This window comes from Callospermophilus lateralis, unplaced genomic scaffold (genome assembly GCF_048772815.1).
Source record: "Callospermophilus lateralis isolate mCalLat2 unplaced genomic scaffold, mCalLat2.hap1 Scaffold_161, whole genome shotgun sequence".
Taxonomy (NCBI): domain Eukaryota; kingdom Metazoa; phylum Chordata; class Mammalia; order Rodentia; family Sciuridae; genus Callospermophilus; species Callospermophilus lateralis.
In genome coordinates this window covers 332,098-354,422 of record NW_027512709.1, presented here as the reverse complement: position 1 = coordinate 354,422, position 22,325 = coordinate 332,098, and the positions used below count along the sequence as shown (strand labels likewise).

The following is a 22,325-nucleotide window of genomic DNA, read 5'->3' as shown; positions in this document are numbered from 1 at the left end:
ACTGGAAGAATATTCAAATGACCAATTGTTTGCTATTTCTGCAAGAACAATATAACTGAGAATTGTTACTAGGGGCTTTGCTTTGACATAATGCATCATTAAACTAATTTCATTAGTATAATTCAGGAGAAAAAAAAACTCTTTCTTGATCTTATTTTGTGGGATGGGTACTTATTAGCATGGCTTTTGTATGTATTAAGAAGAGATGGATATTTCCTAACAAATTATACCTTGACTTTTGCTGGTGACTTCAAACATCAAAATTTATTTTGAACTGTGGGAACACCTCACATTTTCCCCCAACACATCTCTTGAGTCTCTCAGAAAATACTCATGGATTAGATAGTTGCATGATTCTGGAAATTTCACTCTGGCTTCGATCTGTCACCCGCTCCACAATTTATTTTGAGACTATTATCAAGTGAATACACTATATTAGACTGTTTAGCCTTTCATTACCTCAGAATTTCAGGTGAGAAGTTTACAATTACATCAAAAATAAGGATTCTCTATAAAAGATAGCATTGTAAACAGAATTACCCAAGCAAATTTCTTTTCGGTGTTTTGCATGTCTGCTAGTTACAAATGGCTGTAAATACAAATACTGTTTCTTCCCCCAAACAAGACTTTGTGATATTTAGCTGAAGCCCCAACAGTGAATGGCTGCCCCTAAGTCTGCCTCCACCTTTTCTCTCACTAGTTTTCACTCCCTGTTTTACTGAAGGAGCTTTCTCAAAGATCTTTTTTAGCTCCCAATTTTCCCCACTCTTCTGTTCCTACTTTGTGACTCTGGAGAAGGAAATAACTTCATCTCTTCAAGGGCATGAATTGCCTTTCTTTGTGTTTCTTGATTCCATTCCTATGTCCCTTCCACCAACCTTGCTGCTGTGTATTTCTCTAAAAGCTCATTGTGAAATACAACGTAATGAAAACAACAAACTCCTTTAGTGTTGTAAACGCTTTCTCCAACACTTCTTCAGATGCTCCAGGAGCTGTTTCAGCTTCTGGGCATGAATGTCTAAGTCTGATCTGTGGGTGATGCTGCTGAGGCCTGCCTGTTTCAGAAATCCTTCATCTCTAGTCCACACCATTCATTCTGAACATTCCCGTAAATGATTTATGAGCAAATTTCTCCCTGAAAAGGTAGATGTCTGAGAAGCTTAAGTCCATCCTGGATGATAAGTCTAAATTTTGATTCACCTTTGCAACTGTGATGTTATATTTTAATATAACAGTTGCCAGCTGTGATGTTATATTTTAATTTCCTAGAGTCCAGATTTCCTGTGTTAGTAAGCATCAGGGTCATAGTGTGAGCTCTCATGTAAGCTTCCTTTTAAAGTATCTTCATGCTGATATATGACCTTGTCATTTCAGGGTTCAAGGATATTGGAAAATTTAAGACTGACATTAGACATCTTAGCAAAACTGATTGAGCACTCATATTTTTAAAATTCTACTCCTTTTGCTGTTCACATCCTTTAGTATGTGTGTCACATCTTTCCTGAAGAGCATCCAAGCATTCCTCACATTGATCTTCCTTTTCAATTTCCATCCAGCTCCTGAGGGGAAGTCACATGGTCTCTCACTGTGACCTTTTTCCAGCCACTCTGGAACTCACTGCCTGTTTCAGGGGTGCTCACATGTTCTTCCCATTGCCTGTAACTCTCCCTGCTCTAGAGAGAGTCTGCTTCTCCCAGCCAGCTCATGGGCTTACCCCATGGAGAGCAGAAGGCTCATTTGCTCTTTCAATTAACCCCCAGGCTGTCCAATCCATTTCTGCCTGACTCTGGGGATCTTAGAAAATTCACATCTCTTTTCAGCTTTAGAGGAGGTGGAGCTAAGATTTGTTCATGATCAGCATGGCAATCTTCTGTGGTACAATTTCTTAGATGTAACTTCAGTGGCAATTGAGTTACTGGGAATTGAAATGGAGAAAACTATGTTATATGCATTCATGAATATGACAGAATGAACTCCATTCTTATGTATAACTATGATGCATTAAAAATTAATAAATAAAAAGATTCCATGGATTAACTAGTAAATTTGGGTAGCAAAAAGAAAATATCACAATATGATGCCACATAGCATGTCAAATGATCCATTAAATTATGCCATCTTAAAAGTAAGATGCCTTGCTGAAATAGTTAAAATGTTTTACATTTATATGCCTTGCCCCTCTATATGAAAGAAAAAAACAAGGTACTTTCCCAGCCCCTCAAAGTGAATTTGATGTTGGCCATACAGCCTGTATTTTAAATCAGAAATCTAAAATCTAGCCTCCAAATGAAGTGAAAATCCCTTGATACAGTAATAAAACTGCATATGGAAAGTGCTATTTATATCAATTTGAAGGAAAAGGCTGTTACTGCATTTAATGCATATGAATATCTTATGAAATAGAATGCAATAATCACATTTTTCAAAATAGAAAATCTGGATTCAAATATATATCGTATTACAGAGGTTACTTTGGGCCACTTTTCCTTTTTTCTCTTATGTACCAGATCAAAAACTTAAATATAAAATTTTTCCACACAACTCCCACAGTGCAAGCTGATAAGGCTTCTACCTTGAAAAAGTTCAGGATCTGTGCAATGGATTCTCAGTGACTGTTTGTTTGACAAAATGACTTCCAGTAATTTTAAGGAAGATTCTGTTTTTCCGTGGTCCGTGATCCTAAAAATCTTAACACACTACTCAAAAATTAGAAGGTCCCTCCTAATCTGCCTTTGCACGTTATCCAGGACATACTTTATAATGTCTGATGCACATTCATGCTTCTGTCCAAACAAACTGAGCATAACAGTGGGAGGGTTTTCCAGAGAGAACTTGCTAGCCTCATAAATACTGTTGAAGTCAATTACCAAATAAATAGCATAAATATGTGGTGACTTGGAAGGTCACCGAGCCCTAGTCACTTAATTTCAGCCACAACAGCAGTCAGCTGCTCAGTGAACAATTTTATTATGAGGTGTCAGTGATTTAACAAGTTGGCCAAAAGTAGTCGGAATGCAACATGAAAGATTTCCTCTCTGTTGAGTTTGACTGTGTATGCTGGACTCCTGATAGAATGGCCCAAGTTTCTGTACTTGGCACTCAGGAACCAAAGGAAAATGAAGGAATCAATTTGCTCTATTATATTCTGCATGCTTTTCAGTGGATTTTATATGATTCTACAAAGCTTTGCTAAAAACACTGATAGGGTAATTTGTTGTCTACTTTTTAGAGTTTCTGCAAACTGCTCGAACTGCTTACCTGAGTTTTTTTAAAGTAGCCTTTTAGATATATTGGGGAATGTCAATTTATCCTTAAACTGCTTGAAAATTGGTATTATGTAATAAAAAGCAATTTACTCAGATTATAGGAATGTGGTGATGTACTGTGTGTAATGGTATCTGACTAACAGAATGGCAATAGTGTGGGCTGGGATACAGAGAGCCTGGTTGGGAGATTTAAGAACAAGTACCACCTGGCTGATCAATCACATCCCAGTATCTCTTTGCTTTGCAGTCTCGAACACTCCATCAAGGGCATCTTGATCTTTCCAACATTTCTTTATGGAGATGAATATACTTTCAAAATAAGCTATTTATTTGTGAGACTAGTAATCAGTCACAGCTCCCTAAATAACAAAAAGAAATGAAGACATGAAGTAAGCTTACATTTGCATGGAACCTAAAAGCTACTCATTTTCCCTCTCTGTCTTTGCCTCTCTAGTACATCTCACATAAATACTTAAGTACTTGACCAAGAAAATAAATCTCTGACATTCAAGAACCCTCTCTCAAGTGTTTGCAACTTGCATGGCATTAAGTTAAATGCAAAGGTTTCAACAGAGATTTGGGGACAGATGCACTTTGATCTCATGGGGCTTAGGGTTGATCAGAGAAGGCAGAAAATTAGACAATCAAAATAATATGTGGTGAGGGTTATGACATAATCCCACAGTTGCCTCGCAAATTCTAGATTCTAAATAAGGCTTTGTTTCTATGTGTCTTTGAGCATATGTGAGCCAGATGAATTATGGGACTATCCATTCTCAAATTTTTCAGTGTTCTTCCAAATGTTCACCCCAACTAATGGCTCCACTAACTATACGCAGCTTTTATTTCTCTAGAATGCAGTCTTTGGGTGAGAAAGAAATTAAAATGAACTCATTTACAATTGGGGAACAAAAAAATCAAGTGTCAGCATAATTGTCAGGAAAAAATAGAAATGCAAAACCACTCGTCATTGGCACTTCCTTTATTCGCTCCCACATTTGTGCCTTCTCTGTTCTCTCCCTTAGGACATCTACTTGGCCTCTCCCATGATGATTCCAAATTCTGTGAAGAGAACTTTGGTTCCACAGAAGATAAACGCTTAATGTCTTCCATCCTAACCAGCATTGATGCATCCAAGCCCTGGTCCAAATGTACCTCAGCCACCATCACAGAATTCCTGGATGACGGCCATGGTATGTATCCTTCAGGACAACAGAGGCTCAATGGAAGAAAGCTGGGATTCTTAGGCACTTTACTTTATTGCTTTCCCATAATGTTCATTTTGGTTGTTTAGACAGTGTCAAAATAGGAGCAAGGAAATTGATTGTCTGTTGGTGTGTAATGCCAGCATCCCTGGTGGCTTTATAGCTATGGTATTTTTGCTTTTGAATTGTAAAGTTCAAAAGAGAAACCGTGTGGGAGACCACACAGAATGCCTAGTGGGTGCCCTGAAAGCCTGGCTTTTATTCCCTCTCTCACCACTGGCTTCCTGTGAGAACTTTGGCAGACATCTTGGTTTGCCTGCTATTAATACAACTCTCAGAATTATTTGTTACATGCCTATTACAGGGGTGTGGTTTAGGTGTAGGTGACAGTTCTACTGGATTCTCTTCATGGCAACATAAAACCCACAAAGGAAGCTTTCGCTCTAGATTTTCATTGACTGGAAGAATTTGATTTCATTCTGACAGCAGATTCCCCTGAAAGCAGAATAAAAACTGCAAAACAGAAACAGAAAAGAAATCTAAACGATGGAAAAGCACTTTAAGAACTTCAAAGAAAGTCTTTGACTTTATCCTTTAGAGACAGTTCAAGAACATAGTACACTTTATTAAATCTTTAAGACTAGGATTAGAGCTGTAAATTTTATAGAAAGAGAGGAAGTTATAATTTTTAGAAATAATAAATCCTAGCCCCGAAGTAATCTCTGAAACAAGCTGTTGCAAATTTTCTCACATCCTTTATTACTTAAAAATAATAGGAAATTAGGAGGGTGGACACATGAGCATTGAGGAGAGATCTTCAGATATCATATAATTCATTTCACATCATCTACTAAAAAGAACATATTCTTCATTTTTGCTCTTTTAAAATTCATCTTTTTCTAAATTGGTGCTTAAATCAAATACCATAATAATTTTTCATTAAGTTACCTTATGGCGTATTTTTCAGCATCTGTGATGATGGCCTTTCCCAAATCCACAAAGTTTATAACTTATTATATTTGTAATTTCTTAAGAGTGTTAGGCATCTTGAACTTTGGCCACACAGTGTCAAAATGAGGATAATAAAATTCATTTCAGACAGAAAGAACTTCAGCCACACAGTTCTTTGATATCATGTAGCCAGAATTTGCTCATTTATTCCTTCTTGTTACATCATTGATGAACTCTAAAGCCTTTTGCTACTTGCTGCTGTTTACATTATCTATCCCTAAAACTAACCTGAGTCCAGCTTGGTGTAATATTCCTCTCAATACAAAATAAATGTTGTTTGTTAGTGAAAGGTCAGCCTGATAACTTAAAAACTTCAGAATAGACTAGAAAGCAATATATTAGGCTTTTCCTTTAGACTAATAATAAAATGAGCATTTATGTTTTATTCATTAACAATGCTGGTTAGATGATGATAAAGTCCTAAAATAAATATTTACCTAATTCTTTTATCTACATATATCAAGTCAATATCTGATAAAGTCTGTCTTCAGTGGAACCTTAACACTTCACCCCTAATATTACTTTTGCTGTTTTATTTTTTTCCTGAGAATGAAATAACATTAATATCTAATTTCAAAATCACACTTTGTACATTCCAAAAGATTGAGCTAAACCTTGACTCATTAATTGAATGGATTTAGTTGCTAAGGCAGCAAATACTTATGGCTAAAATGGGACCAATTTTTTTTTCCTGAACAAGTATTAGGTCAACTAATTACAATGCTGTGCAGAATTTTGTTCCTTAATGCCATAATTTTGGAATGATTTGTGTATTTCATTTTCTGAAAATCATGATCTTATTTTTTGTGCAGTAAATAGGCTTTCAGCACTGTCTTCAACTTTTAACATTATTTCTGTATTTAAAGAAGTTTATACTCTGAATTTTAACAGTTGTAAAACAAATTTACATTTTTTAAATCTCTGTTTCTGTTCAAAAAGAATCATGATAGAAAACAAGAACATAATTTTAGTAGACATAGATCTTTTTCAATTGTACTGATTAATATTTCTGAATTTTCCAGATGTATATTAAATAAACATATTTAGTTATTAGAATTCTTTGAACAGAAAATTCTCAGTTTATGTATTGACTTTTTTCATCAAATTTAGATTCTCTTATTTTTGAATACATTGGTTTGGTTAGGCAGTGTTTTATTCTAGCCAAAACAAAGAATTCTATTTTATGAATCACATATAATGATTAAAGTAATTTCAGAACAATGAAATATAAAAGAGAGTAGTGTGGAAGAGTGGCAAAGCTAAATTATGTCTCATTTCTTCTAAAAATAGCATACACAGAATTGAAGCACATACACTATAGTACTGTTATTTAATTGTGAATTCAAATTAGCTTAATTAACTTTTTAATTGGGACCCTCCAAACTGACTTTAATCATTTGAAGTGCAAAACCAGCCACAGGAATTAGGAAACTCAATTTCTAGATGATTGAGGTACTGACATTTGAACTAAGGAACCTAGGAGCAAACCAAGGAGAATGTTGAAGCTCAAGAAAGGAAGAAAAATGAACATATATTTTGTCTAGGGATCAAAAGATTTTAGGATCCTTGTCACAAAACCTTTCACTTTACTCCTAGAGGGCTATGCAGGCTTCCAGTCAGATGCCTGTTATTAATATTTTACACTTTTACTATTTTTCTGCTCTAATTTTCTAGGACATTAACAATGTTAAGCAATAAAATAGTTGTAGGGGATGGGGAAGACTTCAGATAGGTAAACTGAGGGCAAGAAGTGGCATTGTTTAACAATAAAGATGAAACAAAAACAGTGAAATATAGCCCCAAACCATAAAATGTCCAGTGGTCTGATCCCATTTTACAAATGGTCAAAAGTGCTATCACATTAGTATTATCCCTAAAGTTACCTCTATATTTTGGCATGATGCAATAAATTCAGAAAAAGAATGATTTTTCAGTTATTGAGGAAGGCTAAATGGTAAAACTAGTATAAAGACTGAAAAGCAATTGTTATTTTTTTAAATAAGTATTCTCAGTTATACAAAATGTGTGTAATTGTGTCTGTGTGTGTTTATATGTGTGTTGCTGAGGATTGAACCAAGGACCTCATATATGTGAGGTTAAAACTTTATCACTGAGCCACATCTCCAGACCCAAAATGTACATAATTTTTGATGGTATCTTAGTATCTAAAGATTACTTTATCTGGAACATCCATCCTATATAATATCTTATCCTTCCCTTCCCACCTCCAAAAGAGCTGGAGACATAAGAAACTAAATTTGAAGACTTGATTTATTTTAAAATTATTAGCTATAAGTGGCTGGACATTTGTAGCACTCAACCACTGCCAAACTTAAATTCATTAGCACTGAGTGTTTCCTGATTTAGATCCAACAAGAAATATGCAGCAATTAATTTATGGTTGAGAAGCCAATGTGCACACTCAAAAGTAGCTGTGTCTGAGATTTGTCATTCAGAAAGGAGTAGCCATGTCCCCTGGGACTCCTCTATGCCTGGCCAAGAGACTTGCAGAAGTCCTGAGTGTTTATACCCATTAGTTCTAGGCAAGCTGGCTGGGAGTGTGCTCTTCTAAAATAAAGGTAAGCACTGCCAGAGAAATTGTGCAGTGAAAGCAGGTTATTGAATTTCCTCTCTCCAATACTTAATAACCTTGAGGCCAAAAAAGATAGCTGTGTTTGCTGTATCCCTGAGTCCACAGTGCCGGATGATGCGAAAGGCCACCATCCAGGTAGGGACAGTTCAAGATCACCCACAACACAGGCTGCTAAGAAGAATCTGCAGACATACTTAAAATATTAACATGTAGCTTATTTCAAAAGCAAAGTTTACAGTCCCTCACTGAACATTGAACTTTAGTTACAAAAAATGGTTTTGGAAAACCAGATCTCTGAATCCTTTGCCAATTTTACAGCTTATCTGATTATATAATTTAGCATAAGAGCTCAACATTCAGTTTTTAAGGTGGTATTAGTAAAATTCAAAGTCACTATGGTTGTATCTTGATTTTCACAATAAATGTTCTTTTAAAGGAAATGCAAATAAGACATCTAAGGCAATGGTGACCTATATTTTTCAAAAGCTTTGCTTTCCCCTTTAGGATGGGGAGTTTTCAATCTTATTTCCTTGCCATTTCATCTGCTGGGTGTGCACCTTATGCCTCTAACAGTTTCTCAAACAGACTTTAGAGTTACTTTAGGTCAGTGCCCTTTGTTCTTTTCTCAATGCCCTTGTTCTATTATCTGCCTCTATCTCCCAAATGACTCATCGAATAGCAGGCAAATGCACCCATTTCTCTTTTAATGTCAGACATTTCAGTTAAGACCCAAAAGAAGAAGCACAAAGGCAGAGAGATGAAGTAGGAAGCAACGAGACAGCATATGAAGTCCTGTTGGGCCTCTTTGGATGCTTCAGTGGGGACAATGATTTCTTCTATGCCATGGCTATTTGGGGGTCAATTCTGAATTTTATGCCTGAGTATTGAAAGGATGGAAAGATGGAAATAACTGAAGTGCTAGAATTACAGAAGGAAAATGAAAATATAAAGAACAGCAACGTTCATCTGATAATTTCCATGCAACATTTATATGAAAGATGAATAGTGCTAGAAGTTAGGTATGTAAAACCAGAGATCACCTGGAGGAAAGGACTATCTTCCACCCCATTGGTGGACCTCAGTGGCCAGATGGAAACAACCACAATCTTTCTCTGTCTATCAAGGTACAACCATAGTGACTTTGAATTTTACTAATACCACCTTAAAAACTGAATGTTGAGCTCTTATGCTAAATTATATAAACAGATAAGCTGTAAAATTGGAAAAGGATTCAGAGATCTGGTTTTCCAAAAACATTTTTTGTTCCCTGGAGTGGGTCTGCCGTTTAGTAGAGATGTCCATACTATTTTATTGCAGAAGGACACACATCAACTTTTAAAAAGGACATCTATAGACTGTATGACTCAGAGTATGCAGAAATAGTACAGAAACATATTCTAAGACTGAGAACATGATGGTAATAAGTTAGTTATGTCGATCACTTGATAAAAAGAAATCATTTTATTTTTAAAGGTTATCTCCACACAACCTCTAAGGAAAAAAAAAAAAAAAGAACTGATATACCTATTTCTTAATAGCAAAGCAAATATGTTCTTGGTTTTCAAATTTTATAATTTCTGTCATGAAGAGAACCCACATCTTGAAGTCTCCTTGTTGTTGGCTGATTTCAAATAGTTTTCCCTCTATCCGTCTCTTCACTCATCGTAAGCTGATGAGATAGAGTCACTGTCAGTGACTTTGCAACCATAGTGAGTTTGCGACTCATTTTGCCTCCAGATAAGTAAAGTAGACCCATGCCATATGCATTCACACCTGGTAAAGACTTCCCAGATAATATTTAGTTACCCAGTCTGAAGATCTGTGATTTTGAGTAAAATTTTTTTAAAGTTTCTTAAGACAGCACTTTTCAGGAATTGGAAAGCATTCTTGCTGATTCAGATTTATTGACAGTCTTCTAACATCAGCAGTCTGGTAAGCCATTCTGGTTTACACAGCATGCTTTTTCCATCTAGCAATGAAGATAACGCTCTCCACAGAGTTCTGAAGTGCCTCATCTTGGCCCTGTAAACAGAGCTTAGTGAGGTTTTCCTGTCATTCTTTCCTATTGACTTGATGTGGATGTTTTCCTTTCAGCTTGATGTTTTTCCCACACATTCTCTTTGGCAGGCCTCTTACTTTTAATGCTTTTTCTGGGTTCCCTTCAGAAGCTTTACCTCTTCAAACCCCCTGGCTCAGAAGTTAAATGGGAACTTCGCTCTTTATTCATTTTCATATAATGCCTCCATCACAGATGGACAAATTCTAAGGTATTCACTTTGAAGAAACCTGACTGTCACTGTAAAAACATTTGCAGAACACTTAAGAGGGGTTATTCTCAATAAAAAATAAGGATTTGAATTTGTTGAATCAAAAGAATAATACATCTAAAAGGTTGGCAGATACGTTGAACAGAGAACTGTCTATCTTCGTTTCCTATTTTTCTGGTCTACCTTTGTATCTTCGTTTGTCAATTTTACCTTTAGACTGTTAAAGTGAGGAGAGACACATTTCTTTATAGTGAATTATGGAGAAGTTAACTGCCTTGGCCAACAGCACTCACCTTGTTAGTGTTTCACCAGCCTTAGAGGGTAGACCAGGTGTTTGTCCCATTAGCCTAGCTGCCCTTCAGCAGCAACATTAGACAGCCCTCCCCATGCTTGCAGAAGACGAAGTGGCATGCAATGAGGAGGGCAGATTCTAGGCATAAGACCTTAATTTAAGCTTTGTGGCATGTGGTAAATTATCTGCCTCTTATGATATGCCTCAGTTCTCTTGTCTATAAAGTGAGCAAAATAAATGAAACTGCCTCATACGGTTCTTGTGAGGATTAAATAAGTTATTACATGTAGATAATGTGTGGAACAAATGTTTGTTATTGTTTTTATTAGCTTTATCATCAGTGTATAAATCTAAAATTAAGTAAACAAAAAATATAGAAATAGATGGGCAATATGCATGCATATATGACAAAAGAAGATAAATAGAGTAAAGCTCACTTGGCAGGGATTCTCAGGGAAGCATTTTCAGGGGAGAAATCCCTGTGTCACCTGTGGATCTGCTTCATCTGTGTCCCACCTTTTGTAGACCTCTCATCTCACCCCTGTTTGCCTGTGGCCAGTAAGACACTAATTTGGTTTTGACAGATATACTCCAAACACCCAACAGATACCTGTTCTCAAAAGAATAGATACCAAGGAAAGAAAAAGAAGAGTCAGAAGGCTGGCCTAGTCCTAAATTGTCAAAAGTTGTTTCTTTTCTTCTCTCATCACTCCTTTAGTCTATGAATCTTGAAAGAATTTCACTCAAATTTCATCAGTGTGAAAGGAACACTACTTTTTTAGTCTATCTCTTTCATTTTATTGGGAGAACTTAAGGGGTAGATGTGGGTCATTTTTTTTTTCATATTCTTGATACTAAGTATGCTTTCTAGAACATTCTAGATACTAAACAAATGCTTGTTCAGTGAGTGCTATAATCAAAGAGGTATGAACTTGACTCTTATGGAACTAGTGGAAAGGAGACATGGAATAAACACATAGGGATAAGGTAAGTGAGAAGTAGATATGGGATGTAAATAGAATGCCAAGGGTGAATTCTGTTTCTCCAAGTTGAAGAGGATTTATTGTTGCTATTAAGTATGCTATCAGATTTCCTCAAGGTCCCTCCTAATTTTCTCTTGTTTTGGTGTTTCAGCATAATGGATATTTTCAAACTATTTCAAATAATTTTGTGTACTTATATGCTGCCAGCCACACCTACATTACAGGCATTCCGTTACAAGCATCACCCACGAAGGGTGATAGAGGGCACTGCTGAGTCCCACCCTTGCCGCTTGCAGAGTCCCTTTTCCATGGAGATTGTGGGTGCACAGTGCTTCGGCCTTATCTGGAGCCTTTAATTGTTAGATCTCCCCTTTTAGCGATGTGAAACCTAAACTTATTACGGAGGTCAATTTCCGTTGTTCTTTTAGGTAACTGTTTGCTAGACATACCACGCAAGCAAATCCAGGGCTCTGAGGAACTCCCAGGACAGACCTACGATGCCACCCAGCAGTGCAACCTGACATTCGGCCCCGAGTACTCAGTGTGTCCTGGCATGGACGTCTGTGCCCGCCTGTGGTGTGCCGTGGTGCGCCAGGGCCAGATGGTGTGTCTGACCAAGAAGCTGCCGGCTGTGGAAGGGACACCTTGTGGGAAGGGGAGAATCTGCCTGCAGGGCAAGTGTGTGGACAAAACCAAGAAAAAATACTACTCAGTAAATGGCCACCCAAATCCCTGAGACCTCGCATGGGATGTGTGTGGGTACTGTCATGGAGGGCTTCTTAGTTAAAAGATTCTTCCTTTCTGATCTATATAAGTTTCAATTTTTTGTGTCAGTAATCAAACACTGGAGAATATCTGACATTAGGTATTTCTTTAGGAATTATAGCCTTTCACATGTAAATAAATGACCAAGAATCTGTCTAATTGAGACCCCAAGTAGGGCCCCAGAACTCATCTTTTGGAAGCTCACTTTTAAACTCCTCTTGCTAAGATTCCAGATACATTTATTTAAATTTAGTAAGTAAATAGTAGCAGAGTCAATGCCATGGTCCTTATACGTATTTGGCAAGCTCCAAACGGTCATTTTGCTTCCGTTGATAGCAAGTTCATCTAACTTTAGGGATTGCAGTAACCTCTGGCTGCTCTGGGGAAATAGGTTTGCACTAAATGCACAGTCCCAGCTTCAGGTCACAAATTGCCTCCTTAATCTTCAAGGCCAGATCATGCTGAGTATTCTCTCTCACTTGGAAGATTTTGCCACGTCCCAGAAGAATGCTGCTTTGTATTTATCACCTGTGTTTCTACAGGCTGTCACATAGAAAACATTTGTAGAATGGGTTCCTAGTCTTTAATGCTGTCAGATACCCCAACACAGGCAGCCAGAGGTAGTTCTGCACACATTCCCTGGACAAAATTGTGGGAAATATGTTTCCTTTCTGAATCTTTCAGCTTCATCCCACAATGTTTCCAGGGGACTAGACCTAGGTTGTCAGTACAGAGCTCTTCCTTCCCTATGGGGTACATGCATGTAGGGTGCAGGTGTCCTTCAGTTTCTGTCACAACTAATTAGGGATCATCCAAGCCATTGAAATACATTTATGTATGGATCAGAGTCTGTCACAGACAGAATACATGATATCATCAGAAGGACCCTAGAGCTTCAGGGCTAAAGACGGAGAAAGACAGGGACTTGCAATCACAATTGAACAATGCCGGGCCTCCTGCAAAGCTATCAACATTGTGCACTTTATCAAAGACCTGAGATCAGCGTGTACAGAAAGAGAACATGGTCCAGTGGTTACCAACAGAGTTGTACAATATCAGAAAGCATAATTTAAAATGTCTCATAGAAAACAGAAGACGTTCTTTGTGGTATCTTAGTATTTAGTAGGATGCATTAGATCCTCTGGCACTGGCCGTAAAGGCTGGGAAAGATGAATTGCTTGGAATTGGAAATGTGTTGCAATTCCAGAGCACGATCATGTTCAATCTGATGAAAATGTAACTGTCATGAGGTTTCCACTGTCTCATTATATGCAAGTGATTTCTAAAGGTACCTTTTGAATGTTTTCCTTCTGAGTTAAAAAAAAAAGAAAGAGAAGAAAAGAAAAGAAAGAAAAGCTTCTCTTTTTTATTTCAGACATCAAGCCATGGCAACTGGGGGTCCTGGGGACCCTGGGGCCAGTTGTCTCGCTCATGTGGGGGAGGAGTACAGTTTGCCTATCGCCACTGCAATAATCCTGTGCCCAGAAACAGTGGCCACTACTGCACAGGGAAGAGAGACATCTACCGCTCCTGCAGTGTGATGCCCTGCCCACCCAATGGTATGTTACTCTGCGTCAGTAACTACCCTGTGCCACAAGTGTTTGAACTCTAACAGAAATAAATAGGAGAAGCTAGGGAAATAACATTTATATTAGGCTGCACAGTTCCACTAGTATGCAAATCAATAACAAATATGTGAGTGATTTTAAATTATTTTTATAAACAAATTGGTGTATTCAGGGAACTGGAAGATAATGATCCTGCAGACAGAAGTGGAAGACAATGATATAAAATCTTTCAGCGTGGATGCATAAAGAAGCTCTGTGATAAAGTTAGCATCATCTCCTTAAAATTAATTATTCAAATGCACAAGATTATATGTAAGGCTCAGAACAGGTCAAGTGTTAAAGTAACATGTTTTGTTTCCTAGGTAAATCTTTTCGTCATGAGCAATGTGAGGCCAAAAAAGGCTATCAGTCTGATGCAAAAGGAGTCAAAACATTCGTAGAATGGGTTCCCAAATATGCAGGCGTCCTTCCAGCAGACGTGTGCAAACTGACCTGCAGAGCCAAGGGCACTGGCTACTACGTAGTCTTTTCTCCAAAGGTAACTAACTACACACTGGCTGTGTAGATGCAGGAGGTGTGCTTAGTGCAAATTATTTGGTAGAATGAAGGCTGCAGGTGCCAAATGTAAATAGTCATTATTTTGGGGGTGGTTTGAATTTTGGAGATTTTTATTTTCACCTCTATAATTTTTATATTTTCAAACTTTATACAATGAATAAAAATTATTTTTCAACAGAATAAGTAAATGTTTTAAAAGCTATTTTTGAAAATTATAAATCACTGTCAGGGCAAACAAAGTGTGACCTTAACTTCAAAATAGTCATGAAAACAACTAGTATTTCTTAGGCACATTTGCAAAGGATAATATAAAGCAAACAACTTTTCTATTTTTCTGTAATTTACTTAAGAATTTTTCTGCTGAGTCAGGAAGATAGGCATCAACATCATTGTCTCTGACCCAGGCTTTTGACTAAGTCTTGGATCTTTAATGTGAATCAAGTGTCCTTCAAGTTATGTATAAGTTAAGTTTGTGGTCATCTCTTATTTTTCAAAGATGAACATATCTGCTTAGGAAATATACTTCAGGGTTTTCTTTCTTTTTCACTATTATGCAGCAACTATTAAATATTGTTTATCTATTTTGCAAACAGGTGCTACATTTAATACTTCATGGCCTTCAGAAATGTACATTATTGAAAACTAAGCTAATGTTCAATTTATGTGGCTTTTTTGAAAAATATATTTCATTTAGTATGAAATAATACATTTCATTTAAAAAATAATATAGAGTCAGGTGGGGTGGCACACACCTGTAATCCCAGTTAGTTGGCAGGCCGAGACAGGAGGATTCCAAGTTTGAGACCAGCCTCAGCAATTTAACAAGTCCGTAAGCAATTTAGCAAGACCCTGTCTCAAAATAAAAAATAAAAAGGGCTGGGAATGTTGCTCAGTAGTAAAGCACCCCTCCATTCAAACCCAAGTACCAATAAATAATTAGCACAGAGAAATAAAAACAAAAACATAACCTTGAAATAGCACTATATAGAGAACCATTGATCTATAGAAGTCTATTCTACTTCAATTTACATACATGCACACCTTCACTCATATTCAGATATATATATGAAAAGAGTTTTGTCTATACACAAACAATAAATGCAAGTTTATATATGAGCATGTATGTATGTTTCTGGTATTATATATACTCGCATACATAAGCCACAGTTTATATGCATATGGTTTTTTAACTAGCTTTTTAATGACAGTTTATACTAACTCATTTATTCAAAATATATTCATTCTCTTTCAGTAGTATTTTTGTGACTTCCTCATATTTTATTTTCCACATTAATGTATTTATCTTTACTTCAATGCACAATGGGGAATGCTTTTCAACCAGTCACATGGGTTTGAATAAGTTTAGATTTTCAAATGTGCTACCCTAAAAACAGTTATGCAATAAAGAAGAATCTCTGTGCCCTTAAGGCTGCTCATATTCAGTTCTCTACAGGCATGATAGTTCCACACAATAGATGAAAAAAAAAAGTTTCAATCGATATAAAAACCAGATAATTCTGTGGGAACATGTTATTCATACCAAAATAGAGATAAGTACCTAGGATGGCCCAGCACATTAAGTTGAGAAAAGGTGTCAGATCTTCTTACTGCTAATATAGCATGGATATTTCAGTCATAAATCCCTGAAAACTAAGTGGTTGGTTGATTTTTGATTGCTGGTTTATTTTTCAATATATGACTTATTCCAATCAAACGTAAACGAGAACTTGCTAGTTTACCAAAGGAATCAAATAGCAATGCACCCATGTTCCCACTCTTGCTGTGTCTGCCATTTCAGGTGACCGACGGGACTGAGTGCAGGCCTTACAGCAATTCCGTCTGCGTGCGCGGGAAGTGTGTGCGCACAGGCTGCATCATTGGCTCAAAACTGCAGTATGACAAGTGCGGCGTGTGCGGAGGAGACAACTCCAGTTGTACAAAGGATATTGGGACCTTCAATAAGAAAAGGTAATACGATAGACTGCTTTCCCTTACGTGAATTGAACAAAGCTTTAGACACTTGCAAAATTGATACAGGGGACTCACATTACCTCATAAGCTGTTTTTAGGGGAAGTCTGACATGGCTGTAGGAACACATTACGAATGTGAGAAGGGAAGGAGAGGAGATGAATAAAGCCCTGATAACTCAGGAGAAACTCCCCGTGCCTCTGGGAAAAAGATGGATGGCCACAGCTGTAGGGGTCAAGAGGACAGCATCCAGCTACCATGATATTGTGCAGATCTGTTACCCTAAAACATAGTTGATGAAAGGATGCCTGGTTTCTATTTTAACTAATTTTTTTTTCAACAAAGCAGTTTTTACTAGCCTGAGTTTTTGTTGAGAAAGCATTTCTTCTTGCAAACTAAGTTAATGGAAGTGGTGTGGGTACCAATCCTGGTTTATAATGAATATTCTGATTTATATCTATTCTAAAGAAAATTCGTAAAACAATGCCTTCTGCATCTTTAATTGCACTTTAAATATGTAAGTGTATAAATTACCTATTTCCGGCATCAAATGTTATGCTAACAGATAGGATGGCTAACTCTAATGGAATGCAGGATTATTTTTCTTCTTTGCAAAACCACTTTTTGCTGAGTGGTATTAGCTGAGTGGACCTATATTCTTGATGTAGGTGCTGTGTTATCTTTAGAGAGTGAAGCACAAACCAAACTAACTATAAGAGTTTAATTAAAAGATTAAGCATCATGTCAATGTAAACACTGGAAATTATCTTTGAAAAGATAAAAAAAATGTGTGGCTAAAAATTTATTCTGGGTTAAAATATGTACCACCAATCTTACTTGATAATGAAATAATAATTAATTACCCAACTGTGTTGAGCCATCTGTGTTGATAAATCCTGCACCTCCAATTATATCCTGCATTTTTATACATCTCAAAGACATGTTATAGATGACGAATTTAGCCATTTGTTTAACAAATGAGGAGACTGGCACTATGAAAGACGTACAGACTTCTACGTGGCTAATGGGTGTTGAGCTGATCAGTGGCTATAACTTAAGTTCAGGCCATTTTGTAATTTAAAAAATAATAATAAAAGAAGGCAGGAATGCAATGAGGAAGGAAAGAAGGGAGGTAAGGGAAGGAGGAAAGAAAGATTTATAAACTGTATGGGGAATAAAGTTAATTTTAATAATATTTATCATAGATATATATTCTATGTATTCTTCTACATAAAGTTTAAACTCACTTTTAAAATGCTAAATATAGGGCTAGGGCTGTAGCTCAGTGGTAGAGTGCCTGCCTCGACTGTGTGAGGCACTGAGTTAGATCCTCAGCACTACATAAAAATAAATAAAGATAATATGTCCACCTACAACTAAAAAAAAGAAAGAAAGAAAGAAATTAAAATTTTAAAAAGATTTAAAATGCTAAATATAACATTTTAACTTCTTTATATTGACAACTAATATCTTCACATTAGATGTCACATGAAAAGATGAAGAAATCCCTGATAAAGACAGATGATGTGCAGTACAACCACTTGCAAACTGGTTTGACCAAGACTACATTATGTGATACAAATAATCTGTTTGAATGTCCCAAACAAATTGCTTAGGAGTAACATTAATCTTGGAGCTAAAATATTTGCAATTAAGCTCTAGTTCAAAAAAACAATTCACTAGTCATGTAATCTTTGAAAGGTCATTTAAATTTTTTGTCATGATATTTCTCAAAAGTAGAATGGAAATAAGAGCAATTATCTTGCAATTAATGAAAGCATAGGTGAGGATTAAATGAGGCAATACAAATTAAAATACTTCAAGTTCACACCTGTTCACAAACATGACCACTCCTCCCTCAGCTCAGTAAATGGTAATTCAATTACTTAAGCCTACACTTTCAAATTGGCTTTCACTTCTCATTTTCTCTCACACCCCATATTGATCTACCAGTGAATCCTTTTGGCTTGCTTTCCACCATTTATCCAGATGTGTTGCCCTTTACCATGACTTCCTCCCCAGTCACCAAGTCTTTTTTTTTATTTTATTATTTTATTTTTTTATATTGGGGATTGAACCCAGGGCATATGCATGCCAGGAAAGCACTCTTCCAACTGAGCTATATCCCCATCCCTCCCAGTCACCAAGTCTTGCCTGGCTGACCAGCAGTCTTCTCACTGATCACTCTGGCCCTGGCCCCTCACAGCCTCTTCTTCCTCCCGTGAGAAGAGCAGCTGCTTTATTACCTAATCAGATCCTGGTGTTCCTTGGTCAACACTCTCTGATGGCCCCATGTCACTTAGTGTCCAAGAATGCTTTGTCCCCTGGCCTGCTGGGTGATGCCTTATTGACACTGGTCCTCTCGCTCTGCTCCTGATTCCTTTCAAGCAAACAACTTTCATGTATGGGCCATTTCCTCTGCCTGGCACACTTTCCCCAATTAATAAGCTGTGGTCTCTGTAGGCCTCTGTCAAATATCACCTTCCCAGATAATGGCTACGCTAATGAGCAGGAAGACCATCCCCCAATCCCGCCATTACTCTGTCTTCTGACCTTGCTGTGTTTCTTTGCAGAAAATATAAATTTTATTTAGGGGAAGAGTGGGGGGGTATTACTGCCCCCTAAAATGTCACTTCCGTAACAGCATGCTAAGTATGTGAATGAATTTACTCCTTCATTACAGGCAGGCACTGCTCTTGGTACTGTGCAGATAGCCCTGCAAAAAACCAACTTCTCTTGCTCTGCCAGTCAGACTTTATAGTAGTTAAGTGAAAACAACCTCATTTATTTATGGTAGTCAGGGAACCTGGTTGCTCTCCAGAATTTAAATGATACCCAACAGGGTGTAGAGAAACTGAAATATTAATCACAAGATAATGGAACCCATCTTTTAATTAGTGCCTATGAAATCAGGGCACTAATCCTCAGCCTTACCAGTGCCTTGTAAAACTCAGCCTGAAAACCTGTTATGGTGCTGACCTCACTGATTCTCAGCAAAATGAGAGAGGCTCTGAGGAGCAAGATAAAAACAAAAAGCTCTCCTGCCACTTTTCTTACCATTCAGCTTTTCTTTTTCTTATATCTGGTTTAGTATCATTATAACCAGAACTTAGTTTCAGTTAACTGTTATAAAATATGCATAAGGATTTTAGGCAAGGGACATGGTGAAAAGAACTCAAATTGGGATTCAAGAGACATGACTTCTAAGCTAAATACTTCCACTAGTGAATTAGAGTGAACTTGTTTAAATACTTGAAAATATCCCTTTTTCTTAGCTTTGAATGAAAGATGAGATTCCCCAACATTCTTCCTGCTGTTGTTTGAAGCCACCATGGGTTTGCATATCATTGATTGGTATTAGACACTATAAAAACAAAAAAGGTCTGGAAGAAAGGATTATACATAATATATTTGAAAATTGAAATGATGAATCAAGCTGGAATAAGCAATATCCTCAGCCTGCATCTTCTTTCTCAACACTGTCAGAAACTCTGATACCTACTTGGCAATTACTGTGGAACAGATGCCCAATAAACAGGGCACTTTCTTAGGATGAGCTTCGCCTTCCATCCAGATGAAATTCTGGAGCAGGGGAAAGACTTGGATTTTTAATGTTTGGGTAGTGACCCCATAGCTTCCAACCTTGAGTAAGAAATAGACAACTCAATTTCATACAACTCAGTCAAACTGCACAAGGAATTTCTATTTAACTGCACCAGGAGTTTTTATTTAAATAACTGGAAAATTATTTAAAGTAAGTAGTGGGAGTACTGGTGTAGTCCCTTGGTGCTTAATTAGCATTTTTCCCCAGCATTTGCACAGGTTTATGAGTATTAGAGATATCTGTGACTTTTTCCCTTCTCCTAAGCAGATGGCCTAGGGACCTATCTTATTTGTCACCCACTGTAACATTTTATTTGGTTTGTCATAATATCTCCATGAATACTAATTTCAGGGAGTTTTGATAAGGTGTTATTTTTTTTCTTTTATTTTCATGCTGGTAGTGAGTTTTCTTTACTCACTAGAATTTTAACTTCTATTTAGTGTCCTATCTCTTAACACTAAATAACTTAATAGTTGTAGTAAAAATGAAAACAGAGCTTTTGTTCTGATCTTAGACCAGCAAAGAACTAAATCTGTGCCCTGAACCAGTCCACATTGAAGCAGTGTTGGGAACCCTGAGATCGCTGCTCTAGGTACCCCACCCTACATGATGGCCATTCAATTGGCCTGGACTATGGCATAAGCTTTGGAACTTCTAAAAGATCTTCAGGATATTCCAATATGCAAGTAAGTTTGAGAAACAGTAAAATTTGCTATGAGATTGAATGAGGGCAAATGTTTTCTGTTTTCTTGTGTTTACATATGTCACATTGTATCTAGAAAAGAATGTAAAGTGACATTGTAAAGATGATAGAGTAGGAAAAGGATGGCAATGGTTGAATGAATTTTTAAATGAAGTTGGTATAAATTTTTTAATCAAGGTAGGTTGTTGACTTCATCCTAATTTTGAACATCTCAATACAATTGCAGATGGTCACTTTTAATGTGTCATTAGAAAATGCCTTTCTAAGGTCAATCTAAATTAATCTTTTAAAAATATTGAAAGTTCGTGGGAAGATGTTTAGTGAGTTTCTTTTTGTTCATCCATTTGCTGAGAGTTTACCTATTTTTTTCTCTTTGCCTCCCTCCTCTGTGGAAATTCCTCTCTCCAGTAAGGGCTACACTGATGTTGTGCGGATCCCTGAAGGGGCAACCCACATAAAAGTCCGACAATTCAAAGCCAAAGACCAGACTAGATTCACTGCCTACTTAGCCCTGAAGAAGAAAAATGGCGAGTACCTAATCAATGGAAAGTACATGATCTCCACTTCCGAGACAATCATCGACATCAATGGAACAGTCATGAACTACAGTGGTTGGAGCCAGAGGGATAATTTCTTGCATGGTATGGGCTACTCAGCCACAAAGGAGATCCTAATAGTGCAGATTCTTGCAACAGACCCAACAAAAACTTTAGACGTCTGCTATAGTTTTTTTGTTCCCAAGAAGTCTACTCAAAAAGTAAACTCTGTCACTAGCCACGGCAGCAATAAAGTGGCATCACACCTTCCACAGCTGCAGTGGGTGACAGGCCCCTGGCTTGCCTGCTCTAGGACCTGTGACATGGGCTGGCACACCAGGACGGTGCAGTGCCAGGATGGAAACTGGAAGTTAGCCAAGGGATGTCTTCTCTCTCAGAGGCCTTCTGCATTAAGCAATGTCTGCTGAAGAAATGTTAGCCTGTGGTATGCTCTTAGGCACTGTAGGATCCATCACTGTGGTGAACATGAGGTCTACCCAATGCACAGAAAGTCATGCTTCAATGTCATTGTCACCAGGAGTTGAATTATGGGCAGAATCTGCTCTCTGTGACCAAAAGAAGATATGCACTGCTTCATGTGACAATGGTAACCTTGGAATATAGGAAAATTTTTTAGTTATTGAACATCCCCTGGACCTACAAGAATGGAAAACATGAATGTAGAATCAGGGGACATTTGAAGATGGCAGAACAGTCTCCCCCTTGTCACCTACCTCTTACAGAATGTCTTCAAAGACATCGTAATCATTTTCACCCATGATGCACACTAGCTTATTTTTACTGTTTGTAAATACCTTCTTCCTTGGTATGTCACTTTATATCACTTGGTTCTATTAATATATATATATATATATATATATATATATATATATATATATATATATATTTAATAATGTATATATATTTCTATAAAATAGTTTTTGACCAAAGTAGGTCTGCAGCTATTTCAACTCTTACCAGTTTCCAGAAAGAGCTGTGGATGTT

At 37.1% G+C, this 22,325-nt stretch overlaps 1 pseudogene; it reads left to right on the top strand.

The window, feature by feature from the left end:
* The window catches only part of LOC143387535 (A disintegrin and metalloproteinase with thrombospondin motifs 5-like), a 33,894-nt pseudogene extending 12,135 nt beyond the window's left edge, over positions 1-21,759 (top strand).
* Positions 21,760-22,325: the final 566 nt, after the last annotated feature.